Source organism: Euprymna scolopes, chromosome 29, assembly GCF_053919585.1.
Source record: "Euprymna scolopes isolate OS-2025 chromosome 29, ASM5391958v1, whole genome shotgun sequence".
In the NCBI taxonomy this organism is placed as follows: Eukaryota; Metazoa; Mollusca; class Cephalopoda; order Sepiida; family Sepiolidae; genus Euprymna; species Euprymna scolopes.
Window position 1 is genome coordinate 49,034,209 of NC_136510.1, and position 14,111 is coordinate 49,048,319.

General features: G+C 34.1%; 1 protein-coding gene across 3 annotated transcripts in view; it reads left to right on the forward strand.

The window, feature by feature from the left end:
- The first annotated feature begins 399 nt into the window (after positions 1-399).
- Positions 400-14,111, forward strand: part of LOC145252644 (oxysterol-binding protein-related protein 8-like) — a 232,894-nt gene continuing 219,182 nt past the window's right edge. For 2 of the 3 annotated variants that reach the window (XM_080112384.1, XM_080112381.1), the window contains exon 1: positions 411-546. The gene's annotated coding sequence lies outside the window, so the exon portion shown is untranslated. Of the gene's footprint in view, positions 547-14,111 lie in introns of all 3 variants that reach the window. The other variant, XM_080112382.1, reaches the window with a different exon arrangement.

The following is a 14,111-nucleotide window of genomic DNA, read 5'->3' on the forward strand; positions in this document are numbered from 1 at the left end:
GAAACTGTCAGTGAAATTTATTCGTTGTCTTTCTCTGCTCTTTTTTTCCGGCGATTTTTCCTAACATAAAACTTTTTTTCCAAACCCTTCTACCGGCATTAAATGGCCGGAGAACTTTAACTGTCTGGCGTGGACGGTATTGAGTAGTGATCTGCTGTAGTCTGCCTTAAGCATGACTTCTTCGTTTGTCTTTCTTTCTGTCCACGAGATTCGCAGAATTCTCCTTAAAACCATATCTCTTCGTTACTGTCCAATATTCGCAACCGTAAAGAAGAATTGGCCATACGTCTTCAAGTTTCAAATCATCAGCCAATATAAAATGATGAATAGGAGTTGCCGAAGAACATTTATCTTTATGACGTCATAAATAATGACTGGTCGTTTCTAAAAAGCCATAATACTTTATGACGTCATCGAGTATGAACGGTCCTATTTACCGCCTTCCCAAGATGGCAGCGGAAATGATTTCTTGATAATAAGCAAGATATATTTTATTACCGTTCAACACAATATGGATTTATGAATGGATATATACAGTAAAATATTGTAAGTAAAACCCACGCTACATTACATAACAGAAATTCGAAAAGTTTTTATAAATTTTTAACAATACAGAGTGGTTGGTAGAAAAGCGGGAAATTTCAGGTTGTAAATTTTTGTATAAATTTTTGTACTTATGCAAAAAAATATAATGTTATTATTAACATGGATCTCTTAACTATTTCGTCTAAAAATTTAATAGACAAAAGACACTTTAAAAATTGAATTTAACTTGAAAATCCTATCTAAAAAATAGCATAGTCCGTAAACTGTACAAGCACCTAAATTTTATTTTGCTTAAATTTTATTACGTCTGACTCGTTCATTTTTTTTTTTTCGATTTTGATAAACACATTATGGACGGGGGCAGCAGAAAACGATTTTCAAACTTTCAAAAGCAAATAATTATTCTTTTCCAAAGTGAAAATCCAAGCTGGGGACTGTCAAATGTCTACCTGTGTTTACGAATATTTTTTTCAATGATTACAAAGCATCAGTTTGATAAATATTATTGTAATTTTGAAACAAGAAGGCCCTGAAGCAGCTACTATTCGCCAAAAGAGAACAAGTAAAAAAAAAAAAAAGGAAGAAATTTTTCCCTTTTTGTAAAAATAAAGTTCCGTTTGACAAATTTCCCGCGTTTTTTTTACCGACCACCCTGTATATAACAAATACTGAATTAACAGGTAACAGGTGATTTAATATACTTTGTGTGTGTGTGTGTGTGTGTGTGTGTGTGTGTGTGTGTGTGTGTGTGTGTGTGTGTGTGTGTGTGTGTGTGTGTGTGTGTGTGTGTGTGTGTTTTTGACTTAATCAACCTTTGTTTCTAGGGCTTTTTCCAATATGTTTTAATCACACAAAATACATGCTAAAATATTCTTCAATTTTGGGATTAGGATATGTTTGAAAAAAGAAGAAAAAAACAACTTCATTTTAATTGTACTAATTAGCCGCAACTTGCAATAAACTCACCAAGTAGGGGCAATTCTTTTTTGGGACGCCAGCTCGCCAGGTCGCCAAAACGTACACCAGTGCGCCAAATTTCATTCCGTCATAAAAACAACTTTCTACAGAAAAAACACTTATTTTTTACATTTTTATCTAGCGAATAAACATAAAGTTACATATGAAAAAAAAAACACGTTTATTATTTTTTTTAATTCAACAATGGAGTTGAAGACGATGTTTTGCTTCTAAAACAAAACTAACGTTTTTGATAAATCTCTGTGTGGCGTACCACTAAAATATTTTTTGTAAATAATAAAATTGAATAAAATTTATTTTTACGAGAATCTTTATACATTTATCTAGCGAAAAAACATAAAATTGTATATGGCGCCCCAAAAAAGAATTACCGACCAAGTGGTTCATCTCTTAGTATATTTCTATATATTATCTATTAGTTTATTAAATTGTTAGGTGAAAGTACAGAATAGTTACAAAACACCTTCCTCTCCCCATGTTAAAATGGCTTTCTCATTCTCTTTCACTCTTAAGTCGTTTGATCCTCGTTCTAATTTTATACGATCGCTGAAGATTCGTAAAATTTTCCAACAGAGGAAAAAAGTCGAAAAAAAAAAATAATAAATAATAATAGTCAGCCAATTAATACAACCAAAGGTTATAAAAATTGTTTTTCTAATTTTGTGTGTGTGTTTTTAAAGGCTTTCAAACGCTTTTGGCGTTTGTGCATTTGTGTTATACCGCGCTAAAATAAAAGCGTTGTTATTAAGAAAGCCATTTTAACATGGGGAGAGGAGGATGTTTTGTAACTATTCTGTACATTCACCTAACAATTCAATAAAGAAGTAGATCGTAAAAATTGTATATAACTTGAAAATACGATTAAAAAAAAAAAAAATAGCGTGGTAACATAGATGCAGAAGCACCCCTTTATTTACATTTTCATTAATACCTTCTGAGTCTTATAAACCCGACGTATTCAAAATTGCGCCTAATTTATCCGAAGTGAAACCTCGATGTCGTAGATTGAACAAATAAAAATAAAATATTACATAAAAATATAGTTAATAATTGTTAATAATTTATTTCCGCAGAAAAATGTTATTTTTAACTGATCTGTTACTATGAGCGGTATTTTATTTAATTTTAATTTTTTTGTTCTACGGCATCGAGATTTTGCTTCAAGTAAAATTCGGTGCCATATTGAATAATTCGGGTTTACAAGACTCAGAAGGTAACGAGAACAAATGTAAATAAGAGCGCTTTAAAATAATTTAAACACACACAAAAATAGACAGGTAAGTAGAAAAATAACTTTTCTTGCGTTTGGTAACAGTTGTTTGTTGACTATTTCTTTTTCACGATTAATAATCGAGACAGGTCGTAAAAAGCGTGAACTCGAACTAGTAGAAAAAATATTGGTACTTGTGCATTTAACGAACCAGACGTAACTCAGCATTTGCTCGGCTTTGTCCGACGCATGACGTCAACAGCCGGATATAACCGAGCGTTGCCGATTAAGCAGACGAGAATTTCGCTATCAATTGGAAGAGTGTCACAACTCAATAAACGCTTATTTGAAGAGAGTTAAAAAAAAAAATTTGTTTTAAAAAGATAACTGACGAAATAATAATGAGTATTACAAACCTTGCGGACCAGTTCCAGACCCCAGAGGCTGCACTAAACTTTTGCCAGCAATGGAAATGGTTGGCAGAAGAGAAAAGGTGTTTACATTTTGGCCAGGATTGTGTACTTGCAAAGAGAACAAGCCTTTCCGACGGTTACGGTTGGAGGTGTAGAAGTGTAACATGTCGTCGATGGACCTCCATTAGGATTAGAACCTTCTTCTCAAAATCCCGACTAACCATCGCATGTATAATAAAAATAATATACTTATGGGCGTTCGAGATGGCATCTACAAAAAATCTCCATCGCGAATGTGGGTTACGTTCTCGCCAAACAATTGTGGATTGGAAAATTTTCCTGCGTGATATATGCAGGGACTATTTTCTTAGGAATCCCCGGCAGATTGGAGGCCCAGGCCACCCATACGGTAGAAATCGACGAGTCCGTTTTTAACCGCAGAAAACACGTCGACAGACTTCTGACACCGGTCTCTGGGTCTTCGGTGGATACGACCCCGCCGAAAAGGAGGGTTTCTTGGTCACTGTACCAAATAGGAACGCCGAAACCCTCCTTCCACTAATAAATAATTTTTTAAAAAATCCTTGTTTCTGGCAAAAAAAAAAAAAAAAAAAAAAAAGTCCTTGTTTCTGGCGAAAAAAAATGTACAAATAATCCTTGTTCCTGCCCCCACCATGCTTTTTATTACCCTTTTTTAGGCTTTTCCATTTATTTGACATAAAGAGTTGCAATATATATATATATATATATATATATATATATATATATATATATATATATATATATATATATATATATATATATATATATTAAGACATAGACAATGTTTTTTTGCATTAAACATTGAAAAAAAAACAGTTCAGACAAAAAAAAGTTTCCTATTATTTAACAAAAAAAAAAACAAACTTGTTTCATATGTATTTATTTTGAAAACAGAAAACAATTTCAAACAATGATAATAAAAAAACAAATGAACGGTAGGTTTTTGCTTTTTACTTATTTAATTTTTTTATGTTTCTACATTTTACAATTTCATTGTACAGATATTTTGTTGTGGCGTTGTTTTTATTTTATCGCCAACGCTCGGTTTTATCCGGCTGTTGACGTCATGCGCCGGATAAAGCCGAGCAAATGCTGAGTTACGTCTGGTTCGTTAAATGCACAAGTACCAAAATATTTTTTCTTGTGTGCTTAAAAAGAATATGATAATCGTTTCCATCGCAAATTTACCGTTTGCGTGGTATTAAACCCTGAACCCTGGGACTATATTCTGCCATTTCACTGCCTTCATTTATGCTACCTCCGAATGTGCGGTAGTATTTTCTACATGATGCGTTCGTATGCGCACAAGCGTAGTAAAGTGACTTATCACACCGCGGAAGAAAGTTTAGCGGACATTTAATAAAATTTTTTTGTTTTTTTTAATATTGTTCATTTTTTGTGTTACGTAGTTTTTAATGCTGTTTAATTAATCTAAAAATCACGTTTTCACGTGCGGTTTACAAAAACATGTTTTTCGTTCTTTTTATTTTTTTTTTTTTGTGGGGTATTCAATTATAGAACGTGTATAGTTTAACAAGTGTTTCTGCAGTTTAATTAACCGTTTTTCCGTAAGTAACGCGCCGACATATATCGAGCAGAGTATTGTTTAACAGTTCACAAAAAGTCTGTGTTTTTACATTGGAAGAGGCGGAAACTAATAAAATGCTAATTGTTAAAAATTAATGTGATTTTTCTTCGGTCTGTGCGCATGCGCAGTCAGCCGACTTACGCCATTATAGCTGATTATACAAAGAAAATAATCATTTAGAAAAATATCAATATCTCAAAAACTATTAATTTGCGACGGATACGGTTTTCAGATTCTTTTTCAGAACCGAAATCTACAAGAAAAATATATTTTTTCCTGTTAGTTCGAGTTCACGCTTTTTCTATTCTTTTTTCTAAATTTTTCCGTATGGACAATAATGGCGAAAAATGATAGGGGGACATAGTTTTGATAGCTGGTTTATCATAATTTTTTGTAGGTTTCCGATGTGAGAAATTCCATAACCAACGCCGTTTTGTTGCCCGCTAACATGATTTGGTTCAATTTGAATGCGTCAGTTTGGCGCCAATTTTGTATTACATGTGCGTTATTTTTCAGTCTGAAATTAACACGGAACAGTAAAGACTCAAACAGCGGTGCTCCGTCATAGAGTGCCAGGATTTTACCTTCATTAGACATTGCAGTGGGTGGATGAAGGACATTTCTCTCAATACAGAGACAACATAATTGCTGAACTTATTTTACCCAATGAGGATATTCTACAGTGTTCGGCTTGATATATTTGATTATGGGAAATTATTCCTATTTCTTCCAGAGACCACGGGGTCCTAAAATATGCTGTATTGGGTGATAACATTCTCGCCATGTTCAACCATGTACAACATGGATCCTTCTAAAAGGAAACCTGAACTAACATTCCCACAGAGGAATCATAACTAAAGGCTCCATTGCGTATGGATAGCAAATTCAGCCACTGTTTTTGCAAGAGACTTACCGTGACCAAAGAACTTTCATTTCTGATACATCTTGAATAAAATTTGAGTTAAAGGTATGGCTTTTGTTTGTGGAGTTTCATTTGCTATCTGCAGGGAGGAAATTGGGTGTGTAGGGAAGAAATTTCTTACACTGACTACTTTTTGATTGTATTTGAAAGATTAAAGCCTAAAATAAATTTCCAAAAGGGCAAAACATATTTGTACACGTGAAAAAAAAAGTTATAATGATAAATTTTTTTTCACAGCGACATTCGGAAACTAACAAATTCAAGCTAAATTTTGAAGTTACATAAATTCATTGTAAAAATTCCTTGATAAATAAATATTAGTATTTTGGGACTATTTCAAAGATAATTAGTAAAGTCTTAAGATATTGAATTAAATTTAAAAAAAACACTTGTTTGTACAAAAAATAGCTTAATTGCCCCCCCCCCCTCAAAAAATGAGACATACCAGTTTCGCACAAATAAAAACAAACGAAGTCAGAAAGTCAAAAGGCTATCTGAAAATTATGTCAGGTAGTTAAAGGGAAGTAAGCAGTGCTGATTTTCTTTTTTCACCCAGCTGTACATTCGTATATTCCTATTGTGAACGTTTGTATAATTTTTACCATATTTTAATTTAATTATTTTTCTGTGTTTCTTGCTTTTAAATATTTTCAATTTTTTTTTTTAATTTTCAAGATTATATAAAAATTATGTTATGCTGAATGTTACACGCTCAAGGCAAGGAAAATATTAGAATCTTACATATAAAAATGATGGGGAGTGGGGAAAATTATTGACAGTAGTTTCAGCCAGACGGGTGTTTCTCGTGAAAGATTGGCGAGGAGGGACCAGAGATTGGAGCTCAGACGAGCACTTGCCATGGAAATAACGATAAAACAAAGACAGGCTCGCAACATCTCTTCTGTGGGAGAGAGGCTGCAGGGAAGAGAAAAGGGCATCCCCCACCAAACCACGAAGTCTATTTTGTACTGATAGGCTGTTTTTAGCAGCTCCTGCTCAGATGTGGCAGCAGTACTCCATCCTTGGACGTACTTGGCTTTTATGCAGATGGAGAATTGCATCAGTAGTGAAATATCTCCTGGAGCGGTAGAAGGATCCCTCCATTTTCCCAGCGTCCCTGGCAACAGATTTGATGTACGTGTTCCATTTCAAATCAGGAGTAAAGATCAAACCCAGGTTTGTCAAAACCTGGAGCCTCCCCAAAACGAGAGCCATCCATTTCAATTGATGCCAGATGGAGATCAGAGCGTTAATGATGTAAAGATAGAAGCTTGGTTTTGGATGCATTAAAAGTGACTAGCCACCTCTTCCCCCATTGTACCACGCGCTCAAGATCAGAGGAGAGAGAATCAGAGATTACGGCCTTTGATGCGTTGCCATAGATGGTCATGTCATCAGCATAGATGTCAACGAATGATTTAAGTATGTGTTTTGGGAGATCATTGATGTAGATCAGGAAGAGAGTTGGGCCCAGAATGAACCCCTGCATTAATACTGTGGGCCTCTGATTTCTGCCCATCAACCACTACTCTTATGAACCTATCAGAGAGAAATGATTTAATGATTGAGAAAACATTTCCAGTAATACCGTAGGTGGAAATCTTGAGAAGTAGGCCCTTATGCCATACCTTATCGAAGGCCTTTGATATGTCAAGAGCAATTGCCCTGGAAAGGAAATCTTTGTCAAGAGATTCACTCTTTTTTCGTAACGTTCTTGTAAAAATTATTTTTTTCTTTTTGTTATTGTTACAATTTACGATGCTTTATTTTCATAAAAAGCAAAAGTAAATTCATTGTTTTTTGTGTTTTTTTACTAATAAAATCATAACTTTAGTAAAGGTGTTTTTGTTTAAACAAAATAATGCATTTCCACTAAGATTCAAATAAAAATAATAGGTTCACTATATTCTGTGATCATTATTTGATAAATACTTTCTAGGACAATTGCTCTTGACATATCTAAGGCCTTTGATAGGGTATGGCATAAAGGTTTACTTCATAAGATCTCTAGCTATGGTATAGCTGGAAATGTCTTCTCAATTATTAAATCATTTCTTTCTGATAGGTTCATAAGAGTAGTAGTTGAGGGGCAAAAATCAAAAGCCCACAGTATTAATGCCAGTGTCCCTCAGGGGTCCATCCTGGGCCCAACTCTTTTCCTGATCTACATTAATGATCTTCCAAATCACATCCTTACATCATTTGTAGACATTTATGCTGATGACACTACCATTTATGGTAGCACATCTAAGACAGTAAACGACCAAGTTCTCTCCAATTCTCTCTCCTCTGATCTTGAGCATGTAGTACAATGGGGAAAGGAGTGGCTGGTTACTTTTAATGCATCTAAAACCAAGCTTCTCTCTTTACATCATCAACATTCTGATCCCCATCTGGCATCAATTGAAATGAATGGCTCTCGTCTTCAGGAGGCCTCAAGTTTTGACAAGCTTCTGGGCTTGACCATTACTCCTGATCTTAAATGGAACACGTACATCAAATCTGTTGCCAAGGCCGCTGGAAAAATGATGGGATCCTTCTATCGATCCAGTAGATATCTCACTGCTGATGCAATTCTCTATCTATATAAGAGCCAGGTACGTCCAAGGATGAAATACTGTTGCCACATCTGGGCAGGAGCTGCTAGAAAGGACTTGTCCTGCCTTGATAGAGTTCAAAATAGACTTCGTAGCCTCGTAGGAGATGTCCTTTTCTCTTCCTTGCAACCTCTATCTCACAGAAGAGATGTTGCGAGTTTGTCTCTGATGTATCGTTATTTTCATGGAAAGTGTTCGACTGAGCTTCAATCTATGGTCCCCCCTCGCAAAACTTTCACAAAAAACACTCGTCTAGCTGAAAACACTATCAATAATTCCCCCCACTCTTTATCTGTGCCTAAACCTAGACGTAGATTCCATGAACAAAGCTTTTTTATTAGAACTGCACGCCTGTGGAATTGTCTTCCGTTTTCCTGCTTTCCGGCTGACTACAATATGGTTGTCTTCAAGTCTAACGTAAATAAGTTCTTGATGAGCCGTTCCATATAAGTTATCAAATTTAACAAATTTTCATTACTAATGATTATTATATTGTCCAATTTCTACTGTACACTCTTTAACCCTTATCCTTGAGTGGCCTCTTGGCCTTGATAATGTGTTGATACCTATGAAAAATAAAAAAAAGAAAAAGTCCAATGTGAACAAGTTCTAATTAAATTGTCCCCCTAAGTAATCCAAGTTACAAAATTCCCACTGTTTACTATGCTAAAATCACAATGACTAATGTATACCTATTAACCCTTATCCTCGAGTGGCCTCTGGGCCTTGATAAGTGGTGACACCCATGTAAAAAAAAAAAAAAAATACTGAAATTTTCATTAAAATTAGTTCTTTTCCTGATTTTTTGTGAATTTTTAAGTAAACGGATGGGTCAAAATGTTCATACATTTTGAGCATTGGCTATTCATTTTGTACGTACCTAATAAAATAAGAACGGGTCTCCGATAAATTACATTGAGAGAGGATGAGAGTGATAGATAGAAATATACTAAGATATGGACCACTATATATAAACATATAAAAATAACGTCAAGGATGAGAGTTCATATAGAAACGTTGTTTTAATTTGAATAAAATATGCATCTAGTGCGCTTGAAAGCCAAATCACAACGTAATATTAGGAAGATAAACAAATATTTTACTTGTTTGAAATTAATCACAAATATATTTCAGAGATACACTAGATCTTCAGTGTGTTTTGTTTGTTTCTTTTTTTCCTTTTCTTCTTTCTTGCCATGTTGTAACGTTTGAGAAAAAAGTCTGTAAAGAGCCGCGCGTTGTATTTAGCAGTTGTATTTTGAAATGTTTGATGCGAGAATAACGTCAAGGATGAGAGTTAATATAGAAACCTTGTTTTAATTTGAATAAAATAAAATACGCATCTAGTGCGCTTGAAAGCCAAATCACAACGTAATATTAGGAAAGTAAATAAATATTTTACTTGTTTGAAATTTATCACAAATATATTTCAGAGATATACTCCATCTTCAGTGTGTTGTTTTGTTTGTTTAAACAGATTCTTTCTCCAACGTATTTTATTTTATTCAAATATAAAAGTAAATCAAAATTGTTTTTTAGTCAAATAATCGTACGTATTTGACACTTCTCCCTTTGTTTTTAATTAAAAAACGTGAACTTTTTTTTGTTTAAACCATTTATCTTAAACTAGCGGGATCTGTGGAAATTCCACAACAGCATCTTTCATATGTAATATATTGTTGCTGGGCATTCTGTGGATGCTCAACGTGAATAGAGACCCCACGATATTATTGTGGCCCTTTTGGTAAAAGTGTAAAAGTATTTAGTTAAGTAATTTGGTTAATGTAGTCTTAGAATTATCTGGTTATTACGGTTTATCTCCAATATCCTTATGGGAGTCTGCGACATGTTTCCATTGCATGCCCAGCGCGAACGCAAACCCCACGATATCATTATATCATCTTTAGACAGGACAGATTCTATTCTTGGATCCTAGCCAGAAGACCAAGAAAGTATATTTTAATTTCACGTATGGCCCAACAGCAACATCATTTTTTTTTTTTATATTGCGTATTTGGTGATCGGGAGATCCTATTTAATAAAAAGGAGGATAGAAAGTTATCACATACTATAAACATTAAATTAGCATATCTATATACTCTCTATCTCTACTATTATATAAAAGTCACTTTGTGTGTGTGTGTGTGTGTGTGTGTGTGTGTGTGTGTGTGTGTGTGACTTCCTTCCTCATATGTTCCAGAACGGCTGATTTCACACAAAGCTAAATTAGACATGGCAATGTTCTTAGATATGTTTGGTGCAGAAATTCATCTAATAAGTATCGAAAATCGAAAAAATCTGATCTTAAAAATAGCTTTTTTCTCTTATAGATATAAAAGAATAATTTTTACAGGGGAATATTTTACTTTACACCGGCAAAGGGAGATAATAAAATTACAGCAAATCATTTCTTCTTAAACAACAGATTTATTATAACCTGGAGATATTGCTTAGTGGTAGAGCATTCGACTACAGATCGGATGATCCCCTGTTCAAACTAGGGTGTACTTCACCATTCTATTTTGATCTTTTTTTTATAAATAACTTTAATTTACGATAAAAGAAGTGGTACCATTTAAAATCACTGCAACTCATTTCTTTGTTTGCATATTTTAAAACTAAACATTAATTACAATGACTTTTCCAGAGCATTCATCGTCAAGCCCAAATATTTGCTAACTTGATATTGTCAACAGAAAAACAGACGGAATTTAATGAACAACATTATCATTATTATTTTTTATTTTTTATTTTTTTGTGTCCACCGGGCGAATTATTCCTTGTAATATATAATAATGAATACAGGATTGATTCCATAATAATATATATGCAATATGCATAAATTAAAATATCATGTTTACGACCGGGCAATGTCAGTATGCCAGCTAGTAATTTATAATCTGAAACCCATGACACACGTACATACGTTAAAGGTACTACGATACTAATGTATAGATAATCGAGCTACTTTAGATCTATGCTAAAAGGTAAAACAAATTTTTAGTTTTGTGGCTTTAGATTAAACTCATAAACATGGAGTATTGTTGCCACATCTGGGTTGATGAATCTGTATTGAATTGTCATCATACAGACGAATCCACTATTTCTGAACAGTCAAAGGGAAAAAACTTAAATTATTTTCAAGGCGTTAGTTCTAAGAAGAACACTGCTTTGCCCACATAAAACAAATAGCATAGTGTTCAATGTGTTCTCCGTATCAAGCCGTATAAATACTATGCAGACTAATTGGATATCATAAACAGGCCAGAACTTTAGAGAATAAATATCCAGTTTGTTAGCGACTTCCTTTCCTTGTTGGTAGCTCCATTAAAAAATGTTAAAAGTTTTGGTACTTATCAATGTTGGGACGATTAATCAGAATCAGGAATCGGAAAAACCAGAGCTTTTTGCGATATCAGAACCAATATCGGAATCGGAAAAAAGTCTATTTTCTGATGCTAAAACCAATTCCTTAAATTATCTTTCTTTATTTGATTTTGTTTAAGAAACATCTTCCATTGCTTGTAGTAATAATAAAATAATAAATATTTATTGATTTAAACTTCCAGTAAGACTAAAATCTCTAGATCAACCCCTCACAAATGTGTTTTTACGTTTAAGAAAATATTTGCACATTTAAAATGTGTTTTTACAGTAACCGAAACAAAATAACAATTTTATAGTTAAATATTTAGACATTTATAAAGAATCAGAATCAGAGTCGGGAATTGGATCGAAATCAGGAATTTAATACGAAATTGGTAATTGTATCCGAATCGGGAAAAATTCGTCCCATCACTAGTACTTATGCACTTGTGCTACCATTCTGAAATAATAACTTTATTATTTTGAAAACCATTCTTAACATGGAAAAAGGAGGGTGTTTTGTAACTATTCTGCATTTCCACCTAACAATTTAATAAAAAAAAAAGATATCGTAAAACTTGAATTTAACTTGAAAATACTATTTAAAAAATAAAATGGTAACATAAATGCATAAGCACCAAAGTTTTAACCATGGATTTCGCGTGCACTGGGATTAACGTGCGTGGACTATTACTTTGTCAGGAATTTCTGCCTTACCAAGTAACCATGAACAACTTCCTCCCAAATTTTTCTATTTTATCCTGACACAGGATTTATTTCGAATTATCTTCACTAAATATTTGTGGATATTCTCTAAAAAATATGGACTTTAATTACACATTGAAGAACACTATCCTTACTAACTCCATAATGGTCTGCGTGACCAAAAAGAGAATTTATACTTCACCTTCATATCAAGTAATTACTGTCTTGAATAAAAATATTTTTTCATACATGTGAACAAAATAGTTTAAGTTGATTGCTATTTGATGGATGTTGTCCTTGGGTGCTGAAAATCATTTTTATATTAAGGGTTGTCGTTGGCACGTATTGATAATACTCTTATAAATGGTAACGTCGACTCCCCTTTACAAAACTGGTAACACCCTGTTACTAAAACTGGTGACCCCACACGTTCGTTACAACTGGGTCACTCCATATTACTAAACATCTAGCACTAATCTCTCACTTTTTGGCAAGGCGACCCAAAAAAAGATCCTCAAAGCTAATAGGTCCTAGACTAATGGCCAAGCTATAAACCTTACACCATTGCCGCAATGTATTTGTATCACTGTCTGTTTTACAAGTACTTTAATTAGATGTGATCTAATAAACTTATAGCATTTGTACCCCCTCAACGTACATACTTCTGACTAATTTGACAAATAGAAAAATCCCACCTCTTCACTGTTGAGTTCCCTTGATGCCGGAAATCCTTATACACTAATAGTTCTTTTCCTTCGAACTGCTAGTCTTTGGAATTTCTCTCTGTTTCCTACTTCTCTGACTGTACTAACCTGCAGAAGCTTAAATGTAATGTGAATAAACATTCCGCTGCTCAACTCCCCACAGCCCCTCCATTAAACACGGTTTTAAACAGTGGCCCCTTGCGTCCAAGTGGCAATATGATTGGTTTGGGTTGAATACGAGTATAAAAAAGTAACTTAGAAAGACAAAATATTTTCGCTCGATCAGTGTCTGTGTGAATGAACATTTGCCTTCATTTCCAATATTTTATACCATATTTCAGGATTCAAATCTCACACAAGGTAATTGTTGTTTTCTATAGCGTTCCAGTTAACAATCTTAACAATCCTAGTCGTTAAAATCCTCATCATTTAACTTTAATACTGCACTTATTTATTGATGATTGTTTTCATTCGAATTATACACCATAATCACGTTGACACACCGGTTCCCGTTAGATCACCAAAGTTAAGCAACATTGAGCCTGGTCAGTACTAAAATGGGTGACCATTGGGAATTTCAGGTGCTGTATGTGCTCTCCGCTTATCTCGGCATTGTTTCCAGTCATCTCGCACTTCTCCTTGCCACTGGACTCAAATAGTGCCGATTCAGGAGAGAGTTGTGGTTGGAGATTGCGTAACCCTTGCCTCACAATTACAAACGCAGCTGCCCTTACATAGGGTATCCATTGTTTCTTGAAACTGAACAGAGGCATCATTTCATTCTAAAACGTTTTTTTTATTATTATTTTTTTTTTTTTTATTGCGGAACTGGAGGTGGGGCAGCATTTCATTTGAACCGACGTGCAGAAGATAAAAAGTTTTATAAACCCGGTGTTGATGGGTACTTGTTATAGATAAATGTGTGTGAGGATGATGGTTAATGACAGATTGAAAACCTGGATGCGCTATCAAACTCACAGAGAACTTTAACGTCTACAGGAGAGAACTTGAATGCCTACTAGACACCATCCTTGATTGTC